This window comes from Gossypium arboreum, chromosome 6 (assembly GCF_025698485.1).
Source record: "Gossypium arboreum isolate Shixiya-1 chromosome 6, ASM2569848v2, whole genome shotgun sequence".
In the NCBI taxonomy this organism is placed as follows: domain Eukaryota; kingdom Viridiplantae; phylum Streptophyta; class Magnoliopsida; order Malvales; family Malvaceae; genus Gossypium; species Gossypium arboreum.
The window spans coordinates 7115399-7139740 of NC_069075.1; the positions used below are offsets into that span (position 1 = coordinate 7115399).

Below are 24342 nucleotides of genomic sequence, written 5' to 3' on the forward strand. Positions count from 1 at the left end.
CGCCGTTTTGGTTGGCACCCATAAGCCCAAAACGACGCTGTTTAGCCACCCTGACCTGAGAACCGGCTCCGACCCACCTCAGGATCCTCGCGTTTTCATATGATGGTCTAATTTCGCGCGCAGTCCTTTCGCTTTTCACACGTTTTGCAATTAGTTTTTTATTTCTTTCAAATTGGCCTCAAAATTCATCACGTTTTGTGATTTAATCCTCCCTCCTGCGACGTCGTTTTAAAGGGTTCGAGTAAATTCCCCTTTTGACCCCTGTATGTTATTCGCGTATTCAAATAGGTGCCTCTTTTTATATTTCCTTTCGAATTGGCCCCAAAATTCTGTTTTTGTTTCGAATCTGGTCCCTTCTTTGAGATTTAATCTGATTTTTATATTATTTTTACTCTTTTTTATTTTTAGCATTATTTTAACTATTGTTATTATTATTATTACCATATTCATTAACATATTATTATTATTTTTGCTATACCATTGTTATTATTATATATACATACCTTTTATTATTTTTATATATATTCTAAATATCATTATCGTTATTATTAATATCACCTATATGGTTATTATTATTACTATTAATATATATTTTGCTGCATATGTACGTACATACATTTTCTATATGTATAGTATTATTTTAATTACTTTATTTTAATATTACTATCATATTATATTTACTTTTGCATTTTAACATTATTGTTATTATTACTATTATCATTATATATTAGTATACATTTTATATGTACATATACACATTTACATATGTAGTTTTTATATATGTATATTATTACTTTAATTTAATACTTTTACTTTTGTATTTCTATTATTATTACATAGTAGCATGTATTTTCATTATATATGTATATATATATGTTATATAGCATTATTAATAGCTTAATATTATTTTTTAGGTATTTGTGTGTCACATATGTTTTCACTAAATATATATACATTATATTCCTATTACGCATACATATCTTATACTATGTACATTTTACATACATATATATATTTTTACGTACACCTGTCTATACTTTTAATATATTACACATATTTTGTGTGTATATATGTCATTAATATCGCATTTTTATATATTTTAATACTACGTACTCATTTTATTATTACTTATAAGTTTTAATACATACATTTATATGTTTATATATCGTTATTATTAGTCTTTTATTATTATTACTGCTTTTAATAAATATTGCATATATATTTGTAATCTGGTATTATATGTTTTACATACATATGCTCCCTACTACTTCATGTTCACATTATTACTATCATGTTTAAATACCATGCGTTATTATCGTTTCGCACTATTGTTATTTACATTATTATTATTTTCGTTTTCGTTTTCGTTTTCGTTATCATTGTCATTTTTATTTTTGCCATGTTTAACATTTGTTTATATTTGCATACTATTAGCCTTGATATTACTTCACCTTTTACGGTTGCTCATGTTATTGTTTTGACACCGTCGCACTATTATTATATTCTTATATACGTCAATACTACATTTTGCTTTTACATTTTACTATAAATCGCGTTACTTTTTGCTCAATATATTAAAACAATTCTTTCATAAAAGCAAAATCCGTTATTAGGTAATTCGAGATAATCGTGCCCTAACTTACTGGGTTTCGACTTTTCTCATTTAACCTAAATAACGAAATATTCTTTTTAAATCACGATACAAGTCTTAAAAATGCTTATTTTCGGAGATACGAAGCGTGGTGCCCTAACTTACCGGGTATGACACTTTGAAACTTCGAAACAAGATCTTTTACAAGTAAAGGCAATGTTCGGTGTTCGGGAATTCGAGGAAGCGTGCCCTAACTTACTGGGTCTCAATCTTCCTTGTTCACCCTAACTAACCGAATATCCTTTTAAAAGAGGTCAAAATATATTTTAAACACAAGGCACGCTCATCCTCAAAGGTTCGAGATGCCATATCCTAACTCACTGGATATAACATGTCGTTGCCTTGAGACGAGAATGTCTTTGACATTTCAATGTTCACTTTACAAAAAAGGATCGTATCTTAAATTCTTTCAAGTTTTCAATCTTTGACACTAAGACACTAATTAATCAACTAGGTACTAGTTTTGGGCGCATCGAGGGTGCTAATCCTTCCTCGTGCGTAACCGACTCCCGAACCTGTTTTCTTGATTTGCGTAGACCAAAATTGTTGTTTAAATAAATCAAGTTATTTATTAAAAACAACCACTTTAACGAGGTGACCCGATCACACCTAGTCAAAAAGGATCGGTGGCGACTCCCGTTTTTTGTGTTCATTTTCAAAATCCAAGTCGATTCCCGTTTTTCAAAAAAATAGTTACGACAATCTCATCTTTGTTCCCATCTGTACACAAAATTTAAAAAAATTATAAATTAACATATATTTTTCCTTCAAAAAAATTTAAGGATCGAATTATTTATTTTTACTGATAAATTAACTCGATTTAGATGAATTGACGTGCTTGGTCTGACCAATTCAACCTATTTAAGTTTAAAATATTTATTTTTTAACTCTGTAAAAATAATAGACGTGTTTATGTGTTAGGTCTAATAACTACTCATTTTATAAATTCTTATAATTAGATTTAAAGATTATTATTAAACAGTAATTAGGACTATATCAAATTAAATTTATTAAAATTTCATCTAAAATTTGGAGAAATTATTTTATGAACTCTCTTACCACTTAATCCATGATCTTTTTCCAATTATTTAATGATATTTCAGCAATTCTTTCCATGTCATTCATACATTGAATCCTGAATCCTAAACATTGAATCCCAAACCTTGAATCTTAAAACTCAAATCTTAAATCATGAACCCAAAAGGTTTAAAGTCCAAGTTGAGATTTCAAGATTTACGATTTTGGGTTTGGGGTGCAAAGAAAAAAAAATACCAAAATTATGTATCAATTTTATGAAAAATTATTGAAATATCATTAAATAATTAGAAAAAAATCATAAATAATGTAATAAAAAGAGTCCATAAAATACTTTTTCCAAAATTCGACTCTTACCTGATTCACTAAAGCATAGAGTGGAAGAGTGACGTAGCTGCAGAGAACTTGTATAATGACCCTGAAAATTACAATATATATTATCAGTATTTTGTTTTTCAAATCATTAATATTTATTTTATGATCTGAGCCAAAAAGATGATTTTTTATCCGTAATTTTTTATTAAAAAAAACTCACCCCATAGAGATTCTGATGATGATATCTTCAATTTTCTCATGGTAGCAAGAATTTATGGTAAATTCATACTAAAAAGGATTGAGAAAGAAGGGGAAAGAATTGTTAGATAAGCTAATCGAACATTTTCTCGGGAAACAAACACAGGGTTTAGGTTTTGCTTACCGTGCTCCACACGAAAAAGGCCAGTTGAAATGCATTCTACACAATGAAATCATATTTAGATAAATTCAAATCTGTCCACAAAAGTTAATCCATGTATTTATATCATATTCGGATTTAATTAAATTTATATTTATATTGCATAAAATTTTAATATATACATAAATTCATATTATATCGATTAAGTTTGAAGTAAAAATTATTACCGTAAAAAGAATGATGTGAATGAGAATAAGAAGGAATTGAGGACGATTGAACCAGAAGTGTTCATCACCTGGTTCAACCACTAGTGCACCCTTCGCCACACCTCCTCTTTCTTTAGTCCTTAATCCCATTTTTGTTATGATGATTTGCAGCTTGGTTCCAACCATTAGAATTATCTGAAATAAGCAAATGTTACCGATATCTGAGTCTAAATATTATCTTAATTTATTACGTAAAAAGCAAAAAGGATATCCATAAATAGATGAATCCATAAAAGCAATTACATAATATATGAAAAATGTATTGTACTTACAATTAAGGGGATAAAAGGAAGCCAAAAATAAGATCTCCACCTTGTCCATAAAGGGCAAATTATTTATTAACATTAACCACAATGGTAAAAGCATTACAAAAAACAGACTTTTAGCGGCCTTTTTTTATTTCCTTTAGCGGTATTTTTAAGCGCCCCTAATACTTTTAGCTAGCGCGCCGCAAAAAAGGCGCTATATGTAACACCGCTAAAATTAACGGTGTTTGTTTGAAAAAAGCCCAGTTTTGCAATATGTATTTTTGCACCTATATCCAACCCTCCTGCAAGAAATTCAACCAAAAACAACAAATATGCCATGAAATCCAACCAAAACCCGCAAATTTAAATAATACAAAATTATACGAAAAATATATTATATAAATTGTAAATGAATATTCAAAATTTTTTTACAATAATGTTAAAAGTTACAAGAAAATAAATGTCTAAGATGGCGGATTTTAAAATTGCTGGAACATAGTCATCATAGACTGAATCTGTAGCTGGAGTTCATTGTATTTTCTGTTCTGCTCCGCCTCCCTCGCTGCTGCCTCCGCCTCCCGCGTTGCTGCCTCCGCTCTAAGTTGAGAAATTTGCTCATCTGTGGTAGCTTGTATTTGAACTATCTGATCTTTTAGCCTCTGAACTTCAGCTTGACTTTGACTCTGTGAAGGCATGTATTGGTGCGAGGTGGATCCAAAATATTGGGTCAAGTTAACACGGATCCTTGAAATCTAACCCGACCATACCTTTCAGACCCAAAACTTCATTAATAATTCATTATCAATATCATCAAAATTAACAGAACTATCGATCAAGCAGCTTGCTTCATACTCGCCTTCTTATCTTTTAGTTTCTCCTAATAAATCACCAAAGAGTTAGAACCGAAATATACAATAAAAGGAATACAACATAACATTATTTAAATTAAACTAATAAAACGCATTTAATTAAAACATTATAATTAAATATTATAAATATTTATAATGAATCAAATTTTATTAAGTAAATATACCATAATTTCGCAACCTCGGATGTCATCGAATTCCATCCTTTTTCTCGTGCGTAATGTCAAAAAGTCAAGGCGCCCAACTTTTTGACCAGACGAGGCTTCCTACAATATAGTAGCAAAAATATTATTTAATAGTAAAAAGTCATTAATACTTGATAGAATTAATAAATCCATAGTACCGCATCCTGAGCTACACAAGCAAAACTTCTCGACCCTGGCGTGTGCGTAAATTTTTGTTTTTGCCTGCTGCTTGTTCCAACTCGCTCACGGTCCTACATAATGAAATTATTATTACGAATATAGTAAATACTATAAACCAAAAAATTTATAAGAGTTTGCAAGTACATAATACCTCTCCTTTCTTCGAATTCCAAAATCGAATCGCATCTTCCCATTGGTACCTCAGCATTCCCGGTGGGACAATTTGCAATTTTTCTTCAAGGCTTATGGGTTTTTTAAAATATTCTTTTTTCAAACTGCTTTTATGGTCTCTCTATTTTTTACCCAATGCCTTCTTGATATAGGCATCAGAGACCTCTAAAGCAAACCTCTCCTAAAAAACACAAGTTTAGGAATTAAATATAAATGAAACTTAAACCAAAGTATTATAAATTACATTAACGTTTTGTTACCTTAATATTAGAGAGAGCTTGATTTTTATTGCTATCAGACATGTTATGCCATGATTCGTAGTTGATGGGCAACATATTGGCATTTCGTGCTATAATGCCTAAATAGCCTGCTAAAAGTCGAGCTTCTTGTTCAACAGGCTGACCATGGCTGTTTCTAGTTACTTTGACACGCTCGACAGAATTTAAGTTATATAAATCTGTTAGGAGCGCACGTCCTCGACCTCTGCGCGTCCCACCATTTTTAGCTGAAAAATAATATATTATTACTATATTGAAATTTAAAAATAAATCAGTAATAAAATTTAATACAATTTGTAAAATAAACTTAACATTACTTTGAAATTCCATAGACTCGTCAAGTGTCTCCGGCACGCTTGAAGATCCAACAACTGTCTGCTGTTCAGCACTTACTTCTTCCGAATTTGTAGTATTCTGTACAATACTAAGATCTCTTAATCTTCTTCTAGGCATTTTTCCTGCAACACATAAAATAGTTAAAATTTTAGTAAGAAATAACAACAATAGTAAATATAAAATAGTTAAATTATATAACATGACCAATGTTAAAATTATAACATTACATATAAATAAAAAATCATAAAATCTTACCTCATCATAAATTGTAAATATCTTCGTCCATATCCTGACGAACCCATTGAAATTGTGTACTAGTACTAGGGATATTTTCATTTAAGTTTTGTTCTGGAAAAGGCAAAGTTTCTGATCTTTCAACGATGTCATCTCTACTTCCATTCCCCATGTCAAACAAGGCTCTAGTGGTGTTTCGGAGTACAACGTACTAACCCTCATCAATTGGATCTTTCGAGTAAAAAACTTGTTTAACTTGAGAAGAAAATACATACGGCTCGTCTATCAAATGTTCTCCAGTGTGAATTAATCGAGAGAAATTCACCATTGTAAAACCAAACTGATCATTTTTAATTCCGCGAGCAGTATTAGCAGCAGCCCAATCACATCGAAATAAGACAACTTTCCATGCTAAAGAATCTGCAGGATGCCTTAATAATCCATCACCCGTTTGTTGATCATGATGCCACGTCATAAACTCTGCTGTCTTTGACGACATAAATAGCCTTTGAAGCCTTGGGATTAGCGGGAAATATCGCAAAATCTTGTTCGACTTCCTTATTGACTGTGGCCCATATTCATCCTCATTAACATCTTCTGCATCTCTATTCATCCAACGAGATTTACCGCAAACATGACAAGACTGTTGATTTCTCTGATCACCCCAATACAACATGCAATCATTTGGGCAACTATGAATTTTGTTGTACCCAAGGCCTAAATCTTTTATCACTTTCTTCATGTCTTTACATGATTGAGGGATTTTTGCAAACGGGAACATTTCTCTCAAAAGCTCTAACAGCATTGTCAAAGAGTTTCTGGTCCACCCTCCCAAACATTTTAAGTGGAAAAGGCGAATACAGAATGTCATTTTTGAAAATTTTGATCCCTCATAAAGTTCTTCATTCATTTCACCAAGTAACGTGTAGAACTTTGCCACTTCTTCATTCGGTTGTTCATCCGGTACACTTCTTCTCGTTTCCATAAAAGTATTCCCACCGATATTATAATCATCGGATGCAACATAGTTTGGTGGAAATGATTGGAAACCTTCACTCCGCATATTAAATGCATCCCGCATCATACCTTCCATGTCATCTTCTCTAACATACTGATGGTAACCACTATAAGGATAACCCGGATTAATCGTAGAAGAGGCTCCACTAGGTGTACACTCTCCATAGAAAATCCATTTTTTATACCCCCGAATGAAGCCATCAACAATTAGATGTTCGTAGAAACTTCACGATAATGCCAATAGATATTGCCACACTTCTTACACGGGCAAAGAATCATATTCTCTTGGCTTGAATTGTGAAATGCAAAATCTAAAAAAGATTGCACTCCATTTTGATACTCGTTGCTTGCCCTTGAGAAATTCATCCAAGTCCTATCCATTTCGTAGTTGTTGAAGTCTAAAGTTGGCAATAAGTTACACGGGTAAGTTGTTTATTATGTAAGTCTTGATATGATATATTTTTATGTTTTATGTAAGTTATGTAGATTATGTAAGTTATGAAATTTGAACTTTAAACTATATGCTTTTAAGAAAATTATTAGATTAAACTACATGTATTAGTTAAGTTATGTAAGTTGTTATGTACGTTATGTGAGTTATCTAAATTATGTAAGTTATGTGAGTTATGTAAGTTGTTATGTAAATTATGTAACTTTAAACTATATGATATATGCTTTTTCCAAGTCTTTTTGAATTTTTTAAGATTCATCATACGTGGCGTTGTTACACCTAGGCAGGATCCATTATATCTTACAGCTCGATATAAGGCAACCCGTCAGGTTTCCAGCCTATATACTTTGAATCTTTAAAATATTTAAAATAAGGTTGGAGAGAAGGTCAGCTATTGTTGTAATTTTAATGGACAAGCAAGCTACATGGTAATAAAATTAATTCATACTTATTCATACTTAAGTTGAATCAAATAATAATTAAGTTGAACCAAATATAAAAACTTATTCATACTTATTCATACTTCAAATAATAATTAAGCTACAAGAATCAGGTCTGGTTCAAGTTTATTTAAAAGGCTGCAATTCATACAGTTAAAGGGCTGCAATTCATACATTTGATTAATGTTATGAAATAAACGGTGTGCTTGTTTTTCTATCCCATAAAGGATATCCCACATGCATATTATCGTAAGTTGAACTATACCTCATGGTTAAGTAAGCAAAATTGTACATACACGACAAGCATATCTAAATAACCAAATTTCACTTGCAACATAACCAATTCATACATTGCTCACTTGACTAACATTAATCATTTTCATGTCATTTAGCCAAATCAAAACATGTCAATTTCATATGCTATAAATCATGCTGAAATTTCATATACACAAGTAAATCAATTTATATATATTCGGTCATTTAATATGACTTCAATATAACAGTTAAAACATATTCATTCTTGCCATCGTAAACCAAACATAAATAGTCAAATATCATAGCCGAACATACAATAACACATATATATATAACAATTTGACCTTTACATCCCAAATCACGAAAATTCATGACATAAGTACATATGTATTCATTTATCTATCATCAACCAAATATAACAGCTCATCACTGCCATTTCCCAAACTAATAAATAAACAAATTACAGTCAAAATGTAATTCAATAATAAACCATACCCAAAACACATCCAACAACCATACTTAATTCACTTGAGCCGAATTATAACAACCACAAATGCATATTTGTTAAGTAATTTAAAGTGAAAAATGCATAGAAATAAGGAAAAAAAATTTAGCAACGAAACCTGTACCTAGAACAGATGTCAATGGCTGTGGTGTATTTAGTTGCACCAAATATTAATTCAGGTGCTCGATAGTACCTAGAACAGATGTAAGATTATAAGAGTAGCACCAAATATATTTCAGTTTAAGCAAATATAAAAACTTTATCTATAGCAGTACCAAATATTAATTCGAAGATTAAATGATAGCTTCAGTTGAACCAATAGTTGCAGGAGGAGCAGGAAGCAATAACTGAAATACGTACAACATTAATTCACTAATACAGACACATGGAACTATATCCTAAAAGTCAAAACACAAGGAATTAAAGTATATATATCATATTTAGTATACAATATAATTTTACTTCATATATATTACTTCATATAATTATTATAGTAATAATTAAATTTATTAACAATCATCATAGTACAAAAATAGGGAAGAAAAAATTAGGTTTGGTTAAAAGTAGTCAAAAAAATATTTTTGTACAAAATTAATTCAAATACTATGATATATTAATTTGGTAACAGGTACTCGGTATCATGAAGTTTAGTACATTAGTTAATATTGTAAAATAGAACATTTTCTAAGTAAATCTTGACAGAATAACCCAAACAAGAAGGAATTATATAACCAACCTGCAGTGTGCAAGAAGTAACAGATAGGCATTTGATACTTGATAAGGATGCTAACAAACTGATACAAAAATTATCAATCTGAATGGTGATCATTTTTCAATTGCTCCCGTGAATGCATTGATTTATCAAATTAGATTCAATACACGAACATAAATGTAAAAGTAATTAAGTAAAAACTTACTTGTGTCTCGTAAAGCATACGTAAGAATGACCCTGAAAAAGTTTAAAAATTAAATGTCAGCAAAATCCAACTGATTTGTACCAAAATAGATCATCTTCAAACTACAACCATCTAAATTGAAAATTGATATAAGGCATAATATGAGTAATCCAGTCAATGTTCAAGATCAAGTGATGGAGAATTGAAAGACAATGGCATTTCCTTAGTAAAACTTCATGTCAGTTTTGTGATATAATTCAGTCAAAATAAACTTCTCAGCCCAAAAATATGCAGCGGTTGTTGCAAATGTTTTGCTGTAGTGTGCACTGATAATACATCAAAGCATAAATTTATAAAATTAACTTAAAATATTTTGATTTCAAGTAACTTCATTCCCTTGCTTGATTATAAAAAGCAAAACTTAAAATAAATATTTTTTTTGACATATTACCAGTACAATCATGTTTAGAACTAAAAGCACATTCAAATAATTATAATCAAAATATAAATCATTACAAAATACAATTAAATTGATAATCAAAACATAATCAAACCTAAATCCTAAAATCTAAACTATCGTCAACAAAATAAATGATTTTTTCCCATTTGAAGGAGAAATAAATACCATTAATTGTCTATGTTGTGAAAATCGGACCTAACCAGCTGATCAATAAATTGGGTCAGAAATGGTATAGTATACCGATCCAAAGTAAGGAAAGAACTCAGAGACCCCAAACCCGCCCGAAGTTATGGCCGGATCCGACATGCCACATCAAAATGTAAAAAAAATTTCCATTCTAAGTCCGTAAAATCGTATTTGATGTTCAAAAGATTAATTCATTAGGGGTTGAAGTGAATGGAAGTCGTGCACCGTAGGAAACCTAAAAGAGGTGGTTAGTCCATCGGATCGCTAATACCAAGCTCCTTCGGATCCAATCCTAGACATGCATACCGCCATTGCCACACCTTAACGTCATGGATATTTCTAGGAAACCCATTTGATTAAGTCATTTTTAGGAAAAGTGATTAATTTTGGAAAAATACTTTCATTACGGAAGCTTTGCTTATTGTCGTGTTATTTTGAAATCAACTGCTGTTTTTGAAAACGCGCCCTAAAGCTATCCAATTTCAACAGTTAAAATAAGTATTACCTATCTTAATAATACATATTAAAACCATCAAAAAATAATTAAGCGGCCTTATTACATTTAAAAGCCCAAAAACTTCAAACGTAAATAAAAGGATGTCCAGTTCACCAGAAAAAAATCAAACTTTCAGAACGGGTGGCCACTCCGAATTCCCTCACAGCTCCAAGCCCACTATGGTTGGGGATTTCTTGCGTGGATGAAAATAAAAGGGGTGAGTTTGGGAAACTCAGTGTGTAAAGAAAACCCATTCAAAGCCCAAGTCACTCAAGCCTATTGGGCCTAAGCCCATTCAGTAATAAAGTGGTATCGGGCGAGCCCTTTTCAGACATAATAAACCGGGCCTTAGCCCCTTATTCAGATAACAATATGGCCCATAGGCCCATTTCGAATACATGCAACATCGGTAAACATATGGAAGCCCATTTGGGAGACTACTCAACCCACCAACCACTACACTCCACCCGTATTCAGCCATACACTCCATGTGGGGAATAGCTCAACCCACCTAACCCAACACTCCACAGCTTGCGCCTTTGTCACTCGATTATCAAAGAATTGAGGCAAAGCCTCCAAGATGTGGACAAGCCACTTTCAAGACTTCCTCCGTCAATATCCCAATCCCATGCATCGATAATAACAACATGGCATGCAATAAATAACAACAATCAAACATGCATTTAGGTCAATTTAACCCTATGGGTATTTCGGTAATTTATCTCCTAGGGGTAAAGCTATAAATTTTTCACTTTTAAAGGTATTTCAAGAATTTATCTATTTTAGGGTTTTCATCATATTCCTACTTTTCACGTACTAATGTAATCACGCATCGAGGGTTCTTACCGAATTGGGCTGTTGGCCCATCATTCCAATTTTGGCCCATTAAGCCCAAAAATATCGAGGGCACGTAAATCATACACTTTCCAAATCAAATTTTGCAGTTTACCAAAAACATTAATCGATTTACCTCACGAGCATTCAGACACTCGCAAATCTACAAAATACCGCTTTTCAGCATTTTCGCTTTTCGACTTTTTTCGATCCAGACTAAGAAAGAGGGTGTTAGTTACACACATTTTATGCACGATATGTCGATTGAGATCCACACACTAACTGCCTACAATTGGATTACTAACACATTAATCTAACTATTCAAATACGAACTACGATTAACCCTTACAATATTCGCCAACCACACCTACAGATCATAGTAAGCTTATAAGAAAACAATAAGCAACTCATTAACAAATTTTTGTCAATGTTTACCACATAATCATAATTTCACTGCAAGCTGTCTTCCTGAGCAACAGTCACTAAATCATTTATAACTGGAGCTACGAAACTCCAAATCAAGTTCCGTTAATTTTCCTTGAAAATAGACTCATATATCTTCTATCCATAAAATTTTCAGAATTTTTGGTTTAGCCAATCAATACCAGATTTTTCTCAAAGTTTCCCATGTTTCACTGTTTGACTAATCTGACCACTCTTCATTACGAATAAAATTTCTTATTGTACAGAATTCAAAATATGTTCTTGTTTATTTCATTAGAAACTAGACTCAATAAGCTTTAATTACATAATTTATTCAGCTTCTAATTCATCTCCCACAATTTATGGTGATTTTCCAAAGTCACGTTACTGCTGTTGTCCCAAGCAGATTTATTACCAAATCACTCTTTCATACACCTATCTTGCATGCATGTTATTTAAACATGTATATCACCAATCAATCATCACATATCTATGATTTTTACTTAAGCATAATCTCCATTTCATCATTTTAAAGCACAACATGTTAGCCGATTTTTCCCTTTAGCATCTAAGGCACATGCATGCTCATTTGTTTGGCTCAACTTCACATATCTTCCATTTTTCATCAAAAGAACATGAAACAACAACCATTTCCTTCATTTTAATTCATGACCAAATGCTCACAACACAACTAAAAATCAAAATATACTTCAAGAGTTAAGGTAGAATCAAGAAGAACTCATGAACCTCAAAATAGAAGCAAGGTACCAAGAACTTACCTTCAATTTTCCTCCTCCTAATGACCAAATACTCAAGAGCTTTCTCCTCTCCTTTCTCTTCTCTAACTTTCAGCTATGATGAACAAAGATGGACAAAACTTTGTTCTTTTCACCCCTTTTTCTTTTAATAAAACTTCATATTTCATCCATTTAATTCTTTAATACAAAAGACATGAAATTCTTATCATGAAACATTTACCTAACCCATTATCATAAAACATTTACCTAACCCATTATCATGGAACATTTACCTAACCTATTATCATTGAACATTTACCTAACCTATTATCAATTTGTATCAATTTGTACTATAAATTATGGATATCAAGTGTACATTTTGTCTACAACAACATGATGGCTGGCCACTTCATGTAAAATGGGAGGTTTGTTATGCAAATCCTCCTATTTTGCACTCCTATTTATTTGGCCACTTCAATTTAGCCTATAGCATTTTCAAACATTTTCACATAGGTCCTATTTCATAATTTCACCCCCCTTTTTCTTATGGAACAAAAATTAACTAAAATTATTGGCTTCTATCTTAAGTTTGGGCTTTCTAGAGGCCCACTAACATAATTAAACCTATGCCAACATTCACAGAATTCCCGAAAATTGGGGCGTTACAGAACCCATATGAATTGGGATAAAATTTGATTGGTTGATGATTGAACCAGATTTTATAAATTTTTAAAATTTATAGAATTATAACAAATTATTTAATTGAAAATAAATTGACAGTTCGATCGATCGAACTAATAATAGATGACTGTGACCATTTTGACCACCAATTTGAGTACAAAAACATTTTTTATTGTTCAAAATTCAATTTTATCGTTAAACTAAAATTATAAAGCAAGATTTTTGGAATTGAATAAGAGGGAAAGATATAAAACAAGTACTGAAAGTTACCGATTGGTTGTGGCAGAGAAGAGCGAAAGTGACGGTCGCAGTAGAGGAGACGGCGATGCAGCAGGTCATCCACTCGGAGTCTTCAACAGCAGAAGGATATTTCGATTTTGATTTGGGGAAATATTTAGGGATTAGGGGAAAAGTTAGGGATTTGGGGAAATTTGGGTAGGGGAAAACTAAGTTATTTTGGGTTTAGGGTTATGGATATACTAGATGGAAAAAAAACGATGATGTTTTTGTAAAACTGAATCAATTTGCGGCGTTTATAATAAAACGCCACTAAAAACAAATAACGAAACACAGACGTTTTGTAAACATTTAACTCATATTTGTGGCGCTTCCGGATAAAACGCCGATAATATATAGCTTATTGCGGCGTTTGGAACCAAGCACCACTAATAACATTGCCAAAACGGCGTCGTCTACTGAAACCTGAATACAATTTTGCGGCTTTTTATATAAAGCACCACTAAAAACAAAGAATAAAAAGCGTTTTTGTCAAAGCGCCACCAATAACAAGGATAAACGGTGTCGTTTTTTCAACTCGTAATACATTTTTGTGGTGTTTGTAAAAAGCGCCACTAAAAACAAAAATAGAACTGTGTCGTTTTGCTGCTAATGTATGACCTATTGCGGCGTTTTGGAAAAACGCCACTAAAAACAAGGATAATACGACGTCGTTTTTTGGACTCGTGATACACATTTGTGGCGTTTTTATTCAAAATGCCACAAATGCCTAACATTTTGCGGCGTTTTGTAGAAAACGCCACTAATTACACAGCATTAAACGGTAGCGTTCTAATATCTTTTTAATGCATATTAGTGGCATTTTTAATAAAAAAGCCACTATTGTTTAACTTAATTAAAATTTGATTCACGTTATACCCTAATCTAGATAGCCAAATTTTAATGCCCAAAGCTAACAACTAAAATGACAGAAGAAAATGATTGTTAAGACACTTGTTATTCGATTTCAAAGAACTAAATTAGAATATTGCTAACCATAATTTAAGAGAGATAATTATGAATTCCAAAATAATTTTTTTCATAAATCTAAAAGTAAACATGAAATATATGTTGAATTGAAAAGGAGATCAATTAACATTTTGATATATTAGTCATCCATTTGTGAAATGCATCATTTTGCCATTTCACTTTTTTTCCTCTTTTATTGTTTGTGAAATTTATTTTAAGGGTTTACAAATTTAGGGTTTATAATTTTGTGTATAAGGGTTTAAGGATTTAGTTTTTAGAGTTTGGATCAATTTTAAGGTTTAAAAGGTTTATAGGTCATGGGTTATGATTTAGGGGGTTAGGCTTTATATTTTAGGGTTTAAGGTAGTTTAAGGTTTTAGGATATTGCTTTAGAGTTTAGGGTTTAAAAGGTTTATAGTTTAGATCATGGGTTATGATTTAGGGGTTAGGCGGTCATGGGTTTATGATTTAAGGGTTAGGCTTCACGTTTTAGGGTTTAAAGTAGTTTAAGGTTTTGGGATTAGCATTTAGGGGCAAAAATTCAGTTGTAAGTGAAAATGCAATCTAATGATCATTTTCATATTGGAACAGTATAAGTCCCCATAATTTTCCATTTATAATTTATTTTTAGGGTTTAGAGTTTTAATGTTTATGTAGGGTTTAATTAGACCCTTATAAGGATTTAGTCTGTGTATGGTAGGGTTTAAATGAAAAAAATTTCATTTTAGAGGGGCCGAAATCCTTTCAACCCCGTAGTTATGTCCCTAATTTAATATGATTCAATTGAGATTGTAAAAACTCGAATTCAAGTTGAATTTGTAATTTGAGACGTAAAATTTTAATATTTAAGTTGGATTAAATTTTATAAGATTCAAAATAAAAATCAATGCATTAAAAAGTAGTTGATTAAGTTTGATTTTGGGGAGGGGGAACTAATTTTGGAAAAATACTAAGGCATTTCGGGGATAACAAAATAGAGTAGTTAAAATAATAAATATTAGCGGCGCTTTTACAAAACCGCCACTATAGCTCAACCTTTTGTGGCATTTGGAACAAAAGCGCCACTATATCTCAATTTTTTGCGGCGTTTTGAAAAAAAGGCTACTATTGCTCAGTTTTTAGCGGCGTTTTGGATAAAAACGCCACTATTGCTCAGTTTTTAGTGGCGTTTTGTTTCAAACGCCGCTAATGTATAATTTTTGCAGCGTTTTTCATTAAAACGCCACTAAAAACGCTGCTAAATGTCTGTTTTCTTATAGTGAAGATGAAAATCCCGCTGATTGAGTTATATCTCGATTGATATGGGTATTATTGTTAATGTATAAAGACGTGGGTTTGAGTGTATTGAAATGTATTATCCTCCTATTTATGAGTTAAGAAAGGGCTATGTGTAATTTTAGACATTATATAAAAAAAGATAGATATAATCAGAATCTATGATGAAATTATTAAAAAAAAAAATTAAAAATCCTTACCATGTGTATAGGCAAGCAAGAATAGGACCACAATGAACCATATGTGTGGACTGCAATTTCATACAACATTATATATATATATCAAACCCAACGTATATTTATATTTGGTACTTGTACTCGAATTTAACTTAGAAAGTACACTAACCTGATTCCAACTACAACTTTAAAATCTTCTTCTAATGATCTCTCGATGTTATTCTGAAAATCGAATTGTGTTTCCTTTTTAGGTGGCAAATGTGCCTAAAAACGTAGCAGGCAAAGGAACTCATAAATTTTGTGGTTTTCTTAGCTAAACAATTGTAATTAGAGGTTCTCATAGGTCGGGTTGAGTCAAGTTTAAGTATTTTATACTTGTCTAAATTCACTCATATTTGTAAAAGACTAACTAAGCCCATTTCAGGTCCGCCCATATTATATTTTTGAGCTTAATATTTTTATCCAAACCCTCCCAAATTTTGAACGAATCTTCAGACCTAACAAATAACCCGATCCATGAACAAATCTAATTGTAATACACAAATATTAACTGTAATAGCCAATTTTGGCCCTGACCCCAAACAAAATAAATCCCAAATAAACAATTAAAAAGTCCAATTTTCTAAGTCCATTTACAACATATGTGTAGCCCAAAATTTAAAACCCAAATAACCCAATCAATTAAGACCCAACAAGCCTAAACTAAACCCTAGCCCAATTACACAAAACATTTCAGCAACCCTAGCCTCTTCAAGCTTCAGCCGCCGCTCACCCCACGCATGTTGAGCCACCACGTGCGCCACCTCGCCTCCTCACGAGCCAACCACCGCTCATCTACGCCTCTAACACCTGCAAAACGAAGGTTCACACGCAAGACAGAGGCAAATAATGGAGAAAACGACAAAAAAATAGGATTTAATCGTTTGTAAACGACTTTAAAAGCCACAATTTCATCCTTGTATTTTTTGTTTTACGAACATTAAGCAATCGAAAAAGAAAAAACAAGCAAAAGGTTGATTTTTGTTTCCATATCTCGTTTTCCTTTTGTTCTTTTATTTTCCTTTTTATTTTCTATCTTTTTATATTTTATTGTAAATCTGTTTTAAACAAAAAATGTAAAAAGAGGAGGAAACTTAGCTGAACCCCGCGGCCGTGACATCGGAGAGCCTTTCTCCTTCGCTGAAATAGGGCCCAAAAGGGGCTGGGAGTCTCCTCCCTTCGACATTTTCGAGTTTTGGAGGTAGGGCCTTTAGAGGTGCTCTAAAACGAGGCTAAACAAGCCCATCTTCTCGCATCGTCAGCCACCAGGAACGGTGGTGGTACGGCGGTCACGACGGCGGCAACGATGGGTTTTCTAATCCTAGCAGAGAAGAAATAAAGGAGGGGGTGTTTAAAAGTTTTTTTTTAAAGAGCACTAAAAATGAATTTAAAAAAAAAAATTGACCTAAGTAATAAGAAGCAAACGGCGCCGTTTTGGTGATTGGGTTCAGAGACCAAAACGACGTCGTTTTGGGCCTTTAACCTGCGCGACCCGACCCCCCTAAGGGGATCCGCGCTTTTTCAATAAATGGGCTATTTACGCCCCCAGTCCTCCCGTATTTTTTATTCTTTTAATTTAATCCTTTTTATTTTCCTTTTATTTTTAAATTTAACCGCGTAATTTTACCTCTGTTTCAACTTGGTCCTCAGACCATTTGAAGAGGCAGACGGGTGAAACGCAGCGTATAAGGGCTGGGAATATTTTCCCAATCGATCCCTCAATTTTCAAGCGCATTTCAAATCCGTCCTCTGCCCTTTTTTTATCCAAATTTCCCCTTTTAATTTTATTTAAATTTTGATTTAGTCCTTTCTATATATTGCATTTATTTTATTCAAATTTGGACCCTAAAGTTTCATTTTATTTACAATCTAACCCTTTTTCATGTAAATTTTGACTCTTTGATTTTTATTTTTTCATTTATTTTAAACTATTTTATCTATTTTAAATTTTATATGATGAACTGTTTTAAATTGTTTTGGATGCATTATTCTAAATTATTTCATATATTATATACTTTGAATTGCTTTATATATATTTCTAAACTTGTTTTTATGTATAATTGTTTTATTACTTGTTTTAAATTGTTATCTTATGTTAAATTCTTTTTATTTATTTAAAATAGTTTTATTATTATTTACTTTAAGTTTTATATATACTTTTGTGTATGTATATATATATTATCTATTTTAAAATTATTCATATGAATCCTTTTTTAATTTGCTTTGTGTAATATAGATTTTAAAATTCTTTTACATCATTTATTTTAAACTCGCTTTTGTATTATTCATTTTAAATTGTTTTATTATTTACTTTAAAATTTTATATATATTATCAATTTCAAATCGTTATATCTATTTTATATATATATATATATATATATATATATATACTAGTTATTTCTTAGATGTATTGTATATTACCTATTTTAAGTTTCTTTTAATCTTAATATTTATTTTAAACTCATTTATATATATTATTTATCTTAAATTATTTTACATATAATTCATTTTAAACTCTTTCCGTATATTATTTATTTCAAACTTTCGCCTATATTACCTATTTTAAAATTTCTTACACATATATTCTATTTTTAAATTGTTTTGTCCATTGTTGATATTAAATTTCCTTTTTCACATTATTTATTTTAAATTCATTTCTTATCATTTTAAAATTTGTTTTATGTTTTATTCATTTTAATTTGCTTTATCATTTTTTTTAAATTGTTATATTATTTAATTCATTTTTCTTTGATTATTAATGATTAGTATTTAAATAATGTATGTTGTGTAATTATTGCCATTGCATGTATTTTAATTTGTTTATTTTATATTTTTGCATTATTGTTATTCATTCGTATAATGTTGTGTTCATGTATCCTTGCTCTAGGCTCATTACTATATTTATATTTCATATCATCGCCTCATGAATCAAGCCTCGTTGCATTTATCCAATAAATCGTTTTATTTTAATCCAAAAAAATAATACACGTCGTTTAAATATCGTACTCGTTATGGTTCAAAAACAAAATTTTCCAAATAAGGCAATGTTTTGCGTTTTGGAACATCGAGGAATTGTGCCCTAACTTACAGGGTTTCGATTTTCTTGTTGATTCTAAATAGCCAAATATCCTTTTCGAGTTCTAAAACACACGAAATCCTAATTAAAATTAAAGACAAACTTGCGTTCGGGAGTTCATGGGATCGTGTCCTAACTTACGGGATGTGATATTCCGATATCTCGAGACGAGGAAATCTTTAGCAATCGTTTTGATCTAATTCAAATGTTTTTTAAAATCGATGTTAATAAAAAAGGATCGTATCTTAAATCTGTTCCCAGTTTTCAATTTTCGATATTAAGACACTAACTAATCGATTCGGTACCAATTTTGGGCGTGACGAGGGTGCTAATCCTTCCTCGCACATAACTGACTCCCGAACCCGTTTTTTCAAGTTTCGTAGACCAAAAAACACCGTTTTAGTAAACTAAAATGTTTTATTAAAACAAAAGTGATCCGATCACACCTAATAAAGATCGGTAGCGACTCCCGTTTTAATCTTCGCTTTCAAACAAAGTCGATTCCCGTTTTCAAAAAAATAGTTTCGACATTAACCTTTATCATCAAGGACATTTATAGTTGATATTTTGGTTATGTAACAACAAAAAATTAATCCCAAATTGTAATTTAAAATCCAAAATCCTCAGCCTTTAGCTTACCATAATAAATCCATGTCTTAATGTCAAGTAATCAACCTTTGTAACTGAACCATAGAATTGTCTAAAGAAACACACCTGATAGCAAATAAAGAATAAAATTCCAACTCAAATATTAATTATTAAAAGTTTCAAATATTTTTTAACTAAATAATTAAAAATTTGATTATACTTACAATCCAAACAGATAAAGGTACTCCAAAAGTTCAAATGTCTACGTCCAAATGAAGTGTCCCTTGCAAATCTGAACCTCTCAGGATCTACATTATCAAAAACAAGAAAAAAATACTCTTTATTTATTAATAAAATTATTTTTTATTCAATTTTAATTTTAAAATAAAAAATACTTTTCTAAGTAGATAAATAAGTCTGGAGGCAGTGGCATTGGACCTTCAAAATGGTAAATTGATTATATAGTACTTTCAAATTTTATGAAATAACAAGTTAAATTAAAAAAAAGGAAAATTTCATGATAAAATACCATTGTAATATTGAGCAGTCTTGGTTTCATTTTCCCAAGTCTTCCATGTCTTCATCTGCGGTCCAAAAAATTTATTTAAAAATCCGTAGGTAAGATAAAGATAATGTTAAATAATTTTATATGAAATAGTTAAAAAGTAAATAATTAAAAATACCTTATAACTTCCCAAAACATAGGTGATAATGCAATACAGAATATGAAAGATTGCCAACACAAAGATGAATATATGAGGCTGGTGGATTCCATATGACGATACAAATGCTACTTCTCCATGAAATTTCAAATTTTAATTCAGAATTAATTAAATTCGAATCTCATTTTTATAAATTTTAATGGTATAATAATTAAATTAGCCTTCAATATTTACATGTTATGTTCGTTTGGCACTTTTTTTTAGCTAAATTTGATTATTAATCTTTTCAAAAGAGTCAATTTGATTTTCTTTGATGAAAATGATGACTAAAACATTAATTTTTAACGATTTTAGCATGCCAACCCGCATGACAATCTAAAAGGGTGAAGCCAAAAATTTTTTGAGAGGGGGGTCGGTCGGAATTGAATTGTATATTTTTGCGAAAGCAAAATAATTTCACCATTTTAATACCCTATATTTTATAGATTTTAAAGGATTAATCAAAATTTTCTTTTGAGGGGGCAAAGCGTAGTTTTACTATATATTAATTTAAAATTTTATAAATTATAAAAAGACTAAAGGTAAAAATTTCCATGTTAGAGAACTCAGGGACTCTACTAACCCCATGGCTCCGCCTTTAACAATCTGTGTGCAACGTGCAAACATAAAACTATTTGTTTTATATGTTACGTAAATAAACAATTTTAAAATATGAAAAAATTCATATAAAAAATCAAAACTCAAACAAAATTATAAATAAATTATAAATAAATAAAAAGCATGAAGCATGCGTGGATTGCCATATGGATTGTTATATTTAAAATTTTAACATTTTAATGAATATTTTATTAAAAAATCCTTTTTCTAAAGGACGATGATTAAATTGAACTTTTTCTAAAAAGTTCAAGCCAAATTTAGTTAAAAATAATAAGAAATAAATTCAAAAAGAAATTTTAAATTCGTTTATTTTAATTTTTAATTTTTAAAATTATTATCTAAATCTAATTTTAATAATTTCAATGTCTAAAATTAATACGTGTTAATTTTAAATAAGATGGGAGTAATTGAAAAAATTAAGAAATAAAAGGGCATACCTTTTTCGGTATTTGTCTGTTTCTTTAGAAGGGTATTTAGCCTTAGAATTCTTATCACAAGGATGCCACGTGTCCGATACTGTTTCTGATATACAAATGTCAGCTATACGGTCTTTAAGTACTGTTAGCAGGAATGATATAAATCCCATCAGCATCAGCTCTGCAATACACAAATACAAAAGTGTTCATATTATCATATATATATATATATATATGGGTTTTTTTACCTATATGGTATAAAATAATAATAAAAATACTAAAATAGTACTAAGGCCAAGTTATTGACAAAAACGGTATGGGTAGGGTGGTGCCGCCTATGGCAGAGGCGTGACCACCCTGCCACCTGACAGAAACAGTTGAAAATAGTTGAAAAAAGTAAAAAAAAAATTAAATCTGAAAAAAAATTGAAAAAAATAATAAAATACTGGTCTTGCCTCTATCAGAAGTGGCACTAGTCTTGCCTCTGCCAGAGGCGACACCAGTTGATGACGTGGCAAAGGCGGCACCGACACCCCAATCCCCTATTTAAACCCCTCAGTGTTAAAACGAAGCACACAGCAGTGAAAAAAAACTTGCAGAAGAAGAGATGGAGAGAGAAGAAAAGAAAAAAAGAAAGAAGGAAAAAAATTTCAATAAAAAAAAGATTACAGAAGAGAAGAGAGGGAGAAAGAAGAGAAGAAATAATATCTATCTTTTTTTTTCTTTTTTAAATAGAACAGATTACGATAAGAAAAAATTATTTTGTTAGTATTAATATAGTTTGTTTAGTGTTATTTTTATGTTTTGTTTTAAAAGTTATTTTGTTTATTGTGATTGTTTAGTAAGTTTTGTATTTAGATTAATTATGTGCTTATTGTGAATGTTATGTTTTATTTTAATATATTTAAAATTGCATATTGATTAATTAATTTTTTATTTAAGTAATTTATTTGCTATTCAAAATTGTTTTGAGAAATTTTGTTTATTTTTTAACAGATTGAGTATTGAAGATGGATAATCAGTTTTTCGTATGCGTTTATTTATATGGAATCATCTTGACAACAACTGTTGGATGCATATTTGAATGTCGGCAACAAATAGCAATGAGATTTAATAGAAATGTCTCGTTGGATGATATGAAGGGAATAATTAACGCAAAAATTGTTAGATGTTGTGGGAGAAGGATCTCGAAACTTTTTTACAAGTTTCCAATTTCGACAGATCCCATCAAATTCACCGAAATGGAACTTGTAGATGAAGAAGACGTGGAGACAATGATCGCTCTTTACTGTGGGAATGGGAGTAACAAAAATGCATCGATTCACTTATTTGCTGAGTTAGCCAGTATGGAGCAAAATGATGATCTCAATGCATATGATGAAGAACACGGAGCTCAAGAATCGTGCATGGTGGCTCCAATATCGTACGTTGATAGTGAATCGACTATACATGGGATCGATATCGATCTTAATGTTACACTCAATATTGATGTGGTTGGTGATGATAGTTATGATAGTAGTGATCCTTGTGATCAAGAGGTCGATAGTGATACTGATCCCGATAGTGATACTGATCAAGAGGTCGATAGCAAAAACACACTCGATATTGATGTGGTTGGTGATGATAGATACAATGATATTGATGATGAAGACGTGAATGACGATGGAAACATTAACGAGTCATCGGTTGGGAACCAGATGTGAAGCATTGTGATACACAATAATCCTGGGCCACATATGTCGCTCATAGACCCCGACGCGGCGCATGTAGCTGAGTTCCCGGAGTACCCTGAAATACTTCCTTTCAATTTGGCCGTAAGTTCTAACCCGAGGAGTTGTTCAGAGGCGTAGATTTAAAAGTAAAGAAGAGTGTGTTTTGCTATTAAGCGGTATAGCATGAATATATCAGTGGATTACAAAGTTGCAGTGTCTAAAACGGCATTATATATTGGGGAATGTTGGAAGTTGGCGGAAGGCTGCAATTGGCGGGTACGAGTTGCATTTATTCAAAATTCACAAATGTGGGAGATACGTAAATTTGTTGGGCCTCAGACATGCACATCAAGACGTATATCAGAAGATCATCGAAAAATTGATTCCAAAACTATCTGTACGTGTATCATGCCAATGGTGAAGGACATGCCGACAATTAAAGTTTCAGTACTGATAGCTGAAATGCAGGCACGATTGCAGTATCGAGTATCATATCAAAAGGTGTGGATAGCTAAACAGATGGCAATGGAGCAATTGTATGGGGATTTCAATGCGTCGTATAACGAGCTACAGGGATGGATAGCCGCTATGTGAGAGTACGTTCCGGAGACTATAATTGAGTTACAGACACGACCTTATTACGGCCCGGATGACCAATTACAGTCGGGAAAAAGAATTTTTCATCGGATGTTCTGGACTTTTGATCCATGTGTGCGCGCATTTCCCCACTGCAAGCCGTTTGTGCAAGTGGATGAGACCTGCCTATATGGAAAATATACACAAATCTTACTTCTTGCGGTTGCTTAAGACGGCAACAGGAACGTGCTCCCAACAGCATTTGCCATCGTAGATAAGGAGAACATGGAATCATGAGAATTTTTCTTTACCAACCTGCGGTGGTATGTTATTAGCAACTATAATATTTGCATCATCTCCGATAGAGGGAAAAGATTAATTGCTACCATTAGACGTTCCAGTGTACCATGGAGATC

General features: G+C 31.5%; 1 pseudogene; it reads right to left on the reverse strand.

Annotated features, from left to right (window-relative positions):
* Positions 1-24342, reverse strand: part of LOC108485186 (MLO-like protein 12) — a 64196-nt pseudogene that overhangs the window by 15415 nt on the left and 24439 nt on the right.